The 12,831-nt window shown below is 41.0% G+C and overlaps 1 protein-coding gene across 8 annotated transcripts in view; it reads right to left on the bottom strand.

Annotated features, from left to right (window-relative positions):
• Nucleotides 1-12,831, bottom strand: part of LOC118578742 (fukutin-like) — an 87,288-nt gene that overhangs the window by 31,022 nt on the left and 43,435 nt on the right. The window lies entirely within an intron of this gene.

Raw genomic sequence — 12,831 nt, 5'->3', positions numbered from 1 at the left:
GACACCGGGCTATATAAGTCAGGCCTACTCATCAGTCAGCTATGAACAGGGAAGGGAAATCAAGGGCCCAACCATTTAAAGATTCCGGGAGATGGGGAGACATAGTATGCAGTTGTGGAATCATCAGAGAATCCACCAGGTTCTCACTGGCATGGCCACACGGAGGGGCCTAGGCCCTAGTTAAATCTCTGCAGGACACTACACAAAAGTCATGAATATGGGAAGGGGCTGACAGGGGTGGAAGATAAGAGAGTAACAAGAGCACATTAAGCTGGGGAGAGAGTAACCAGAATGCATTATATACATGTACGAAACTGTCAAAGAAGAAAATTTATTTTAAAAGGAGGGGGAAGAGAAGAAGGAGAACATGGGCTCTGAAATGACACAGCCTAGCCCTGGGTCTCAGCTCTGTCTCATTCTCCATTAGATAAAGGCAGCAGGATTCAAATCTCCATTACAAAGTTCCCCCGAGGGTTGAACAAGAAGGTACACGTAAAAATGTGGCATAGGAGCTGCAAACAGTAAGTATCCCATAAACAGTAGCTCTCATGGTTACCTCTAAAACACCTAGCTTCTATTCATACATTGATTCAGATGAAGAGTGCAATGAAATCCAATCAAATAGCTGTAGGAACTGAGAAGTTGTGAAATAAAAAGGTTTTTCTTTTTCTTTCTTTCTTTCTTTTTTTTTTTGAGGACCCTCCATATTTCCATAGTGACTGGACCAATTTACAGTCCCACCAGCAGTGTATCAGCATTCCTGTCTGTGGCCAGCCCTGACCTGCTGAAGGGTTCTTGGAGGGAGGAGAGAGAAATGAGGAAGTATTAGATAGAAATATAGTCAGAGACTACAAGAAAGACAGAGACACAGGATAGCTTCAGGAGGGCTGTGGGTCAACACCCAGCTGCCTTGAGTTTATATCTAATGGGCTTCTTATACACTAGCAAGGGGAGAAGCAATAGACCTTCCCCTTTCAAGATCAAAGTGCAAAGTACCAACAAGTGTAGACCCTCAAAACATCTGATAACCACAACCCTGGTCAAATCATTCTACTTTGCAAGCTCAGATTCTCTGATCGTAAGTAAGACCTTATTAGGGAGCCTCTGTGGGCACCCACAGATTCCCTTTTGCCTGCATCCTTGCCAGCATTCTGTTTTCCTAAAGATATCCATTCTGACTGGGGCAAGATGGAATACCAGTGATGTTTAATTTATACTTTTTGATATCTATCAGTCATTTGTACTTCATCTTTTGAGACCTGTCTTGTCATTTCATTTGCCCATTTACTGACTGAGTTGTTTGGGTTTTGGTATATAGCTTATTGAATTCTTAATATATTGTAAATATTCTGTCACATGTACAGAAGCAAAGCTTTTTTCTTCTTCCCATGCTATCGGCTATTACTCAACAGTTCATTTATTCAAAGCTTTCACACTTCATGCAGTTCTACTGTTACCAAGTCTGGGATTTGGAGCTGCTTCTATACGACCGCCCTTCTGGGTATACACTCAAAGGACTCTCCGTCAAACAAACTGCGCAAACACATGCACATTATGTTCACTGCAGCATTACCCTCATAGCCAAGCTATGGACTCAGACTTGATGTCTGACAACAGTTGAACAGATGAAGAGTTGTGGTATATGCACACATAATGGAGTGTCTGACAACAGTTGAATAGACAGAGTTGTGGTATATACACACATAATGGGAGTTTCATTCAGTCACAAAGAAACATGAAATTGTGTCCTTTACTGGAAAATGGTCAAGTAGAGATCATCATATGAAGTGAAATTAAACAGACTCATGAAGACAAATATTACATATTAACCCTCAGTTGTGGATCCTAGATTTTAGATGGGCACAAAAATGTATAGATGTGTGTGGTATTTTAAATGTAATTGGTCCCCATAATCTCATAGGGGGTGGTACTATTAGGAAGTCTGGCTTTCTTGGAGAGGGTATAGCCTTGGATGAAATGGGTCAGTATAGGAGCAGACTTTGAGGTTTCCTCTGCTCACGACACTGCCCAGTGTCTCAGTTGACTTCCTGTTGCAGAACTTCAGGAACAGGATTGTCATATCCTGCAGAAAGACCATCTTCCATCACACCAGGTATAGCCTGACTCCTGAACAGTCACAGTACCTTCCCTGCTGAGCTGAACTAGCAGTCTAGGCCTGACTCCCTGAGCAGTCAGGATACCTTTCCCTGCTGAGCTGTCCCATTGCAGCTCCAGCTGCCAAAACTGTCCTAACAGCTCAAGGTGTCCCCTGACTCCGAACAGTTAGGATAACTTCATCACAGAGTTGCAACATAGTTGCTTACAACCAGGAAGTGAATTGGAGCTAAATCCTATGTTCAAGGAGATAAAATAATTAAGAAATGGAATGTAGGGAGTGGTGACTTCAGGGCAAGATCCCACCCAGGTCAGTTTCCAGGACTTCTAGAAAGCTGGTAAAGATGTAAATGAATGAGAGGAACAAGTCCAGCCCCAGCAAGCAGCAGATTTGGCAGCTTTGGCCATGTGGTTCTGGCTTTAGAGTTAAGGATAGCCAAAACAGGTTATGGAATTTGCCTCCTCTGCTAAAGGCATGTATCAGGGGTATCCCTGAATGGAGACCTACAGAACATTGTGTGAAACTGTGAAGTTGAAGCCTGGATTGCCTTGCAGAACCCAACATGTTAGAGATACCAGACTCATGGGATGGGATACCTGCCAAAGAGAGCTGGTATTGGAGTGAAACCAGCCCAAGAGAAAGAAATGTGTTACAGTCAACAAAGCTGAACAGAACTGGAAATCTGAAGAGCATTTTGATGTCAAATATAGAGATGAAGAGTTTGGAGTTTGCCCAGCTGAATTTTGGATTTACTTTGGTCCAGTATTTCCTCACTATGCTCCCTTCCCTACGTTTTGGAATGGTCATGTATATCCTGTGCCATTATATGTTGGAAGTAAGTGATCTGAGTTTTATTTTGATTTTATAGGGGATTATAGTTAAGAGACTGCATGAATCTCAGAAGAGACTTTAAACTTTAAACATTATGGAGACATGAGAGACTATGGGGACTTTTGAAGTTGGACTAAAATAGATTTTGCATTATGCTATTTTTACAAGCTTATGGGTGACACAGAGTAGAATATGATAGTTTGAATGTAATTGGCCCCCATTTACAATTGGAGTGGTACTATTATGAGGTGTGGCTTTGTTGGGGTGAGTATTGCCTTGTTGGAAGAAATGTGTCATTGTGGGGGTAGGCTTTGAGGTTTCCTAGGCTGAGGAGACCACCCAGTGTCTCCATCTACTTCCTGTTGCCAAAAAGATGTAGGATTCTCAGCTCCAGCACCACATCTACCTACATGCTGCCATGTTCCTGCCACGCTCCCCACCATGCCATGATGATAACGGACTGGATCTCTGAAACTGAAATCGAGCCACCCCAAGGAAATGTCTTCCTTTGTAAGAGTTACCATGGTCATGGTGTCTCTTCACAGCAAGAGAAACCCCAACTAAGACAATGTGTGAAAAAAAATTAGAAGCAGGACTGAGAGAAGGAAGGGGACTAAGGGAAACAAGGAAAAAGAGGAGGTTATGGGGGATACCAAAGTACCCATGTTTGAAACAAAAGGCCTTTATGAAACCCATTACTATGTACAATGAATATATGGCAATAAAAACTTAAAAAGGAAAAACTTCCCACATGAACTTTGGGCTAAGACAGCTTTACCTGTACACTCCACTGAATACGTTAGAAAGCATTAATGCTAATTTTGTACAAACTCTGCCAGAAAAATTAAACAGATTATCCCCTCCCTTCCACCACCCCTCAGGGAAAAAAACCCAAAAACTTCTTATATTGTCACCACTTTTTATTACTGGTGATCTGGACTCTATAGATGAAAAGCAAATATGAAAAACACAGACAACTTTTGAAAATGAAGCAGTTACAGACATATATCTTTAAAAGATATAACAGCAGAAAAATGAAAGACTAATGGGAACTAAGAAGTAAAAGACTGAATGATACCCAGGAAGAAAATGCTCACCAAGCAGGTAACTACTCAAGTCAGCATGTGCTGAAGGAGCTGACCCGTGCTAGTCCAGCACCTGATGAACAACAGTAGCAGTAGAGACAATCTGGAAGCAGGGATAGAAGTAGTATTTAACAGCGACACGTTCTTATAGGGTGCCAGGCACTGTTCTAATACTTCACACTGATCAACTTATTTACGCTATTAGCTCAAGTATTTAGGCCAGGGTCAAACCAGTCTGAGGTGAAATCATGGCACTGTTATTAATGGTCCACGCCTTAGACAGTCACTCACCATCAGTGTGTTTTAGTTTCCCCAGACCTGAGCTGGTCATTAGAAGACATAATCCAAGTGAGATATAGGGTTCTCTAATACTCTGTTAAGGTGAGTGTACCTAGCACACACACTGGTCACTGTATCTTTACAGTTGCTGTTAACAGTAAAATTATTATTAAATCTTAGAACCCAAGGTATCAGTCAGAAAGCAAAAATGGGAAGAGATGCTTTTCTATGGAGTTCCCTTCCTTAAAAAAGTTAGGCATTAAAAAAAAAAAAAAAAAGTTAAGCATTCTACAGTTTTAGAGTTTTCTCAGCATGAACCACACATGGGTTTAAAAAACACTATTATAAAATTTAAAAAACCCTAGTTTTTAGTTTTAGATCCTCCCTTTTAGAGATGGCAGTGTGATCAATCCTATACTTCCTTAAAGTGAATGGTGTTGACAATGGCATATGGCTGGGGAGTCTTCCAAAGAAATGGCTCCACACAGCCTTCCCCTGTTCTTTGCTCTGCCTCTAAGGTCACAGTAACAGGATAGAAAATGTGGGATGCACACCATCTGTCCAGACTGTTCCCTCACTGCTCATTTCTCCTGTTCCTCAGACAACTTCACACTTGGCCAACACTGCTACTAGAAAGCAGTGGGAGGGAACTAAAGTTGTCTCTACCACAAACGTTGCAGCTGAAATGAACGCTGCTTGTGAGGCCTGTGTTTTCAGATCACACCATGACAAGAAAACTTAAGACAAAAGACTGACACTCTACAGGGCTTCTCAAAACACAGATGTAGCATCTTCATACTGAGCTGATTAGAAGGCACCTAAATTTCTCACAACACCATGAAAGGCATTATTTTTCCAGTAATACTACAGTGGCATTAACACAGGCTAATAGCATTCAGGAAATCTTGAATCCCTTCAAATCATCTTCTACAATAATATTTTTAGTCCTTAAAACAAGGCTGTATGGCAATGTCTAATATTATTTCTATTTTTAAGTGGAGGAACTTTATGTAGAGAAGTTAAATAGAAAATTGTTGAAGGAAACACTACTTGTCACATATAGTTGAGATTCAAAAGCTGACTTTATGATATTAATTACTATGGTATGCTCTCTTATAAAGAAAAAACTCATTATACACTAATTTTGGAATTTCTATCATATTTTGAAAAATAAGGTGTAAACATTTGAAAACACTCCCACTCACCTAACTATAACTGATCCTCAATAAGAAAGTTCCTCCATAAGATCAGGCTGTAACCAAACCTGCAGAGCATTTTCTTAATTAGTGACTATTGGGGAGGGCCAGGTTTAATGTAGGTGGGCCTTTCTCTAAGCAGGAGGTTCTGTGTTCTGTAAAAAAGCAGGCTGTAGGGTTGGAGAGATGGCTCAGAGGTTAAGAGCACTGACTGCTCTACCAGAGGTCCTGAGTTCAATTCCCAGCAACTACATGGTGGTTCACAACCAACTATAATGAGATCTTGTGCCCTCTTCTGGCCTGTAGTCATACATGCTGTATACATGATAAGGAAATAAATCTTTAAAAAAAAAAGGGGGGTGGGGAGCGGTGGCACATGCCTTTAAAGAAAGCAGGCTGCCTGTAAATTGGCTTTATTATGCTTAGTGGTATGTCCCTAGTATCCCTGATCTCTCCAATACTTTCATCATGAAGGGGAGTTGGATTTGTCAAAGGCTTTCTCAGCATCTAGTGAGATGATCATGTGGTTTTTTTTCTTTCAGTTTGTTTATGTGGTAGATTACATTGGCAGACTTTTGTATGTTGAACTTTCCTGGCATCTCTGGGATGAAACCTATTTCATTATAGTGGATGATCTTTTTGATGTGTCCTTGGATTCAGTTTGTGAGTATTTTACTGAGTATTTTTGCATCTCCGTTCATGAGAGAGACTGGTGTGTAATTCTCTTTCTTTGTTGAATCTTTGTATGGACACACTGAACCTGACAGAAGAAACAGTGGGGAATAGCCTTGACTGCACTGGCACAGGACACAAGCACTAAGATCAACAATAAATGGGACCTCATGAAACTGAAGTTTCTGTAAGGTAAAGGACACCATCCATAGACCAAAATGGCAGCCCACAGAATGGAAAAGATTTTCACCAACTCTACATCTGACAGAAGGGTAGTATCCAAAATATATAAAGAACTCAAGACACTAGACATCAACAAAACAAATAATCCAATTAAAAATAGGTTACTAGATATAAAACAAAGATGACTAGACTGCTACACAACTCCAGGGAGGCTACCTAGAAAACGGGACCCTAGGAAAGACACAGGGATCGCCCAATGACAGAGAAATGGATGAGATCTACATGAACAACGTGGACAACAGTGGGAGTAATGAAGGGCAAGGTTTGAGAGAAAGAAAGCTAAGGGGAGCAGGAGATCCCAGCTGGATCAAGAACAGAAAGAGAGAACAAGGAATAACAGACTGTGATGACCACATGAGAACAGGAATAGGCAGAGTGCTCGAGAGGTCCCCAGAAATCCACAATGATATATCCTCTGTAGACTGCTGGCAGAGGTCGAGGGAGGGCCTGATCTGACCTAGTCTGGTGATCAGATGACTAAACACCCTAGCAGTCGTCTTGGAACTCTCATCCAATAACTGATGGAAGTGGATGCAGAGATTCTCGGCCAGGCCCCAGGTGGAGCTCCAGGTGTCCAACTGTCGAGAAGGAGGAGGGACTGTAAGAATGTGAATTGTTGAGACCAAGATTGGAAAAGCACAGGGACAAAATAGCCAAATGAATGGAAGCACATGAATTATGAACCAACAGCTGTGGAGCCCCCAGCTGGATCAGGCCCTCTGGATAAGTGAGACAATTGAATAGCTTGAACTGTTTGGGAGGCACCCAGGCTGTGGGACTGGGACCTGTCCTTAGTGTATGAGTTGGCTTACACAGGGACACTTTGCTCAGCCTGGAAGGAGGGGACTGGACCTGCCTGTACTGAATCTACTAGGTTTAAATGAATCCCCAGGGGAGTCTTGGCCCTGGAGGAGATGGGAATGGAGGGGAGGGGGTGGGGGTAAGGTGGGGGTGGGGGCGGGAGTAAGGAGGACAGGGGAACCCATGGCTGATGTGTAAAATTAAAACACAAATATAATAAATAACAAAAAAAAAAATAGGGTACAAACCTAAACAGAGAACTCTCAATACAGGAATCTCAAATGAATGAGAAACACTCAACAGTCTTAGCTATCAGGGAAATGAAAATAAAAAACGACTCTGAGATACTATCTAACAACTGTCTGAATGGCTAAGATCAACACCACAAGTGATGGCTCCTCCATTTTGGTGGGAATGCAAACTTGTACAGCCACTTTGGAATTCAAAATGGCAGTTTCTCAGAAAACAGGGAAAAATCTATTTCAGGACCCAGCCCCACCAATCCTGAGCATTCTATCCTATCACAAGGACACTTGCTCAATTATGTTCATAGCAGCTTTATTTATAATAGCCAGAAACTGGAAACAACCTAGATGTTCCTCAACCAAAGAAGGGATAAAGAAAATGTGGTACATTTATACAATGGAGTATTCTCAGCTGTTAAAACAAACAAACAAACAAACAAAACAACAACAACAACAACAAAAAAAAAAAAACCAGGCATCAGGAAATTTGCAGACAAATGGACAGAACTAAAAATTATTATCCTGAGTGAAGTAACCCAAACCCAGAAATATAAACATAGTATGTACTCATATATAAGTGGATATTAGCTGTATAGTAAAGACAAGCATGCAATGGTCCACAGACCCAGAGAGGCTAAGTAACAAAAAGTGCCTACGTACTGGGCAGAATGGAAGACTCTCCCTGGGAAGGGGAAATAGAACAGATTTTACAGGTGGATGAGGTAGGGGCTGGTGGGGTTGCAAACAGGAGGGATTGGGTGGGTCAGCAGAGGGAGAAAATACTCAGAGAAATTACTGGAATAAGGGGCATGTTAGGGTCAAGGTAGAAACCTGGTAAAACAGGAACTCCATGGAATCTACGAGAGTAACCCTACCAAAGACTCTTAGTAAAAGGGGACACAGAGACTGAAATGGCCTTATTCTGTAACTAGGAAGGGCTTCAATTGAGACACCAATGCAGTCACACAATGTTCACCCTACAGTCTGTCCTGCCTGCAGAGTGTTCTGGGACCAGAGCTTAGCAGAATCCTCATCAAAGAGACCAGAGAGACTTCATCCAGCAACTGAGGGGAGCAGATGCAGGGTCCCACAGCCAGACATTAGGTAGAGCTTGGGAAGTCCTGCGGAGGAGGGGAAGGGAGGGTCAGAGGAACCAGAGGACTCAGGGACACTGAGAACACACCCTACAGTATCAATTGACTCGTGAGGGCTTGCTGAGAACAGGGAGCTTGTGGGGATCTGATCTAGGTCCTATCCACATATGTCATGGCTGAGTAGCTTGGTGTTCTTGTGGGATCCCTAATAGTGGGAGCAGGGACTGTCTCTGATTCTTTTGCCTACTTATGAGATGCTTTTCCTTCTAGTGGGTCGTCTTGTCCAGGCTCTAGTGATGGTATGTGTCTGGTCTTATTGTAGCATTATTATGCTGTGTTTGGTTGATGTCCCTTGGAGGCCTGCACTGTTCTGAGGAGAGATGGAATGGGGATGGACCTGGGGGAAAGAGGAGGTCGGGGAGAGACTGGGGGAAGGGGAAGGAGGAGAAACTGTAGTTGGGATGTAGAGTATGAAAGAATAAAGGAAAAAAGCAGCCTGAGAAGCCAAGCCATGATCAGCAAGCCAGTAAGCAGCAACCCCCATGGTCTCTGCATCAGTTCCTGCCTCCAGGTCCTTGTTCTTTTTGAGTTCCAGTTCTGATGTCCTTCTATGGTGGACTACAATTCAGAAGTATAAGTCAAAGAAACCCTTCCTCCCCAACTTGTGTTTATGTCATGGTGTTCCATCACAGAAATAGTAACCCCAACTAAGACACAGATATACTCAATGATTTACATCTTTCTAAGTGTATTTAAATTTTAAATTACTTTTACTTTATTTATGGATGTACATGTATAGGAGAGCACAGCATGTTGTATGTGTGAGATCAGAGGACACTTTCTGGGAGTTGGTCTCTCCTTTCAGCATGCAGTTCCCCAAAGATGAAGCTCAGGTTGCTAGGCTTGGCAGCAAGTGTCTAACCTGCTAAGCCATCTCACTGGCCCATTTCTCTTTCTTTGAATTTTTATTTCTATGTATCTTATAGTCAGATTGTACTCAGTAGAGTGTGTTGTCATAAAAGAAAGTAGTTTTTTTTTTTTTTTTTTTTTTGGTCTTTGTTTTTGTTTCTGTTTTTGAGACAGGTTTTCTCTGTGTAGCTTTTTGCCTTTCCTGGAACTCACAGCTTTGGAGACCAGACTGGCCTCGAACTCACAGAAATCCGCTTGGCTCTGCCTCCCGAGTGCTGGGATTAAAGGCGTGTTCCACCACAGCCCTGCTGCAAAGTAGATTTTATAATTAATAAAAATTTAACAAATACGTTCTAGAGTCAGAGTCAGTTAAGGATGGATAGGTGGTAACTTTCAAATTTATTTTACAATCTTCAGATGAAGACTCAAGAATCCTAGGAGGGAGGATGAACCCAAGAAAAACTGCATCCTAAGTTTGCTATGGTAACTCCAGAGCTTTGACCATGACTCCTTTGGTTGACTAGCCTTGGCAAGGCTTCCTCCTCTCACACTATCCTCACAATGAGTTCTCATGAGAACTTCCCAGGAAAACTGGTCTGTGGGTGAGCTGAGAGCATAGTAGCTGCTGATGGAGTCTTGGGGGACTTTCCTTTCTCCTTTCTGAAATTACTCCCAAAGCCCCTTTTAATAAGTACTTCTCTGATTCATACTTAAACTTTTTTCCTGTTTTGGCCTGCGTGCCTCCATTCCACATATGGTCAGTCTCTTCATAAAAGAAAAAAATGTCGAGCTTTACGTCATCTTTTCCCTGGAAGGATAGTTCCAAGCTGTCTTCCACCTAGAGGGAAAATGAAAACCTTCACAGACTGAAACAACAGAAATACATTTTCGTATTTTAAATAAAGAAAAATGTTTTATATAGCGAACATTAACTCTAAGATGCATGCTTTTAAAACTTAAATCCCTGTCAAAGTGGGATACTATACTAGCCTTTGTTTCTTTGTTTCTTTCTTTGTTTCTTTGTTTCTTTCTTCCTTTCTTCTTTCTTTCTTTCTTTGTTTCTTTGTTTCTTTCTTCCTTCCTTCCTTCCTTCCTTCCTTCCTTCCTTCCTTCCTTTCTTTCTTTCTTTCTTTCTTCTCTCTCTCTCTCTCTCTCTCTCTCTCTCTCTCTCTCTCTCTCTCTCTTTCTTGCAATTCCAGAGCCCCCTTCAAACTGAAGGAGGAAAGGAAAGGAAACTTATCCTAAAAGTAAAGTTCACACCAGACTTGGTGCCTGTGTCTTCAACAGCATCATATAGGAATTTATGTGACTCTCAAGGAGATGAACGCTAATGTATCCATCTGTAGGCAGAGCCAGACACCAGCCTTTGGCAAGCATCTGCTCGGTCACTAAAGCTACTGCTTTGACCTCAGAAAACACTAAAAATTTTTTTAAACAAATTAGAATGATTACTTCTGATGGGGAGGAATACTTTCCCAGGAATGAAAAAATTCCCTGGGAACAAATTAAGAGAAGCATTATCAAAAAGGGTCAAGGGCTTTGTGAACAGCAATCAAACTGTCCAGAGTTCATATCAGCCACAGCCCTTGCCCACATTAACCTCTGAGGAAGGTACTCACCTTAGCACATGTGAGACAAACAAGAAACTCAAGCACCTGTTGAACATGGCTCAATATCTCTAGCCCTTAGCAATCGATGGGATATTGGTGCTGATTATTATTATGACAGCTAATCCTAAGTGAGCACTTAATTTGATGACTCAGAAAAATATATAACTTTAAAGAGAGTAGCGGTACTCTATCTTTATATTAATTTTGTGCCATACTATTGCATAACAGAATGGCAATACATTCACTTACAAGAGCCGAAGTTGCTTCTTTCATATTATCAATAAAAGGCCTATTTTCGAACTTTTCCTTAACTGGAATAGAAATGTTAAGGGATAATAAGCTTCCACAGCCCATCCTGTGCTGGGTGATAAAACGACATACTTTTAATCATATATAAGTTACTTAAGATAAACTTTACAACTGAGACACGTTATGAAATTAAATTCATTGTCTCCAACCTTTGCAAACTTGTGTTGTAGTGAAGTCCAGCATTCTGAAATGCCAAAATAATATCAGGTTTGTAACCTTGTATAAAAATTCCTAGGTCGACATCTTTGCTATAAGGAATAATACTGCACTGCCAATACCACCTTAAAAAGGGGTAGGGGTATAAAATATGTTTAAATTATATTTAGAAGATTAGTTATTATCATGAATAAACTTTATAGTAATGGCTATCATTTTATAAGGTTCTGGTTGGGGTGCTTGATTAAAATTATTTTTTAAGTTAAATCCCAAACTAAACTACTTGGTTATAGTAGTTACCTTGAAGAATCAATCTCCCTCCTTTTCTCCCCTCCCTGCTCCTTCCCTTCCTTCCCTTCCTATCTCCCCTCCCTCCCTCTCTCCATTCCTTACCCTGGCCTGAGTGCTCAGCTTCCTCAAAAGTTTAAATGAAGTCAGACATGGTTGCTGACACCTTTAGGCTAGCCTGTTCTGGTCTACATAATGAGTTTCAGAACATCCAAGACTACACATTGAGATCCTGTCTGTAAAAAAAAGTTTTCAGGACACATAATAATTTCTGAGTAGATCATTAACTTTAATAATGTATTAATTGGTCCATTCACTTAAAGAATTGCTGTTCAGAGTGTTTAATCATTAAAGTTTAATAGTTGAGACTGCTTTAAGATGTGTTAATATTTAATTCTTTTAATATACTTTTCTGAGTCCATAATATATAGCACTTAACAGCTCCCACAGCTCATAATTGATAGGTCACATAAAAGATTTGGGTAAGGTGTGATATTCAGTGCACACCCAATGCTATTTCTCAGTGTTTCTTGTGTATCTACATCTTGCTTAGGTGCCTTGACAATGGTCTAAGGAAGCTTACACCTAAACATTACTAGTAACTCCTGAGTCTTCCCTACTAGCTTCTAACCTTTCCACTCCAATAGCTTTTAAAGTACCTAAGTGTCTATAGTCAGCCCAGGAGGCATTGCTATTACAAAATATGATTTGGAATTATAAAAGAATTCTAATAAACAATTATGAACTATTAAAAATGAAGGGATTGCTAGGTGTTGCAGGACTCACTTCGACCCTAGGAGGCTGAGACAGGTGGATCTCTAACAGCTCAAGGCCAGCCTGGGCTACACAGAGAGTTCTAGGCCAGCAGGACTACATAGTAAGACCCTGCTTAAAACAAAACAAAACGAAAACATAAAAAACCCACCAAAACCTAAAAATAAAGGGATCCTTAAACATTACTTAATACACAGTATCATCAAATATAACTTTTATTTTA

The sequence above is a fragment of the Onychomys torridus genome, chromosome 2 (genome assembly GCF_903995425.1).
Source record: "Onychomys torridus chromosome 2, mOncTor1.1, whole genome shotgun sequence".
In the NCBI taxonomy this organism is placed as follows: domain Eukaryota; kingdom Metazoa; phylum Chordata; class Mammalia; order Rodentia; family Cricetidae; genus Onychomys; species Onychomys torridus.
Note: the sequence above shows the minus strand (reverse complement) of the source record. Positions and strands in the feature narration are given on the sequence as shown.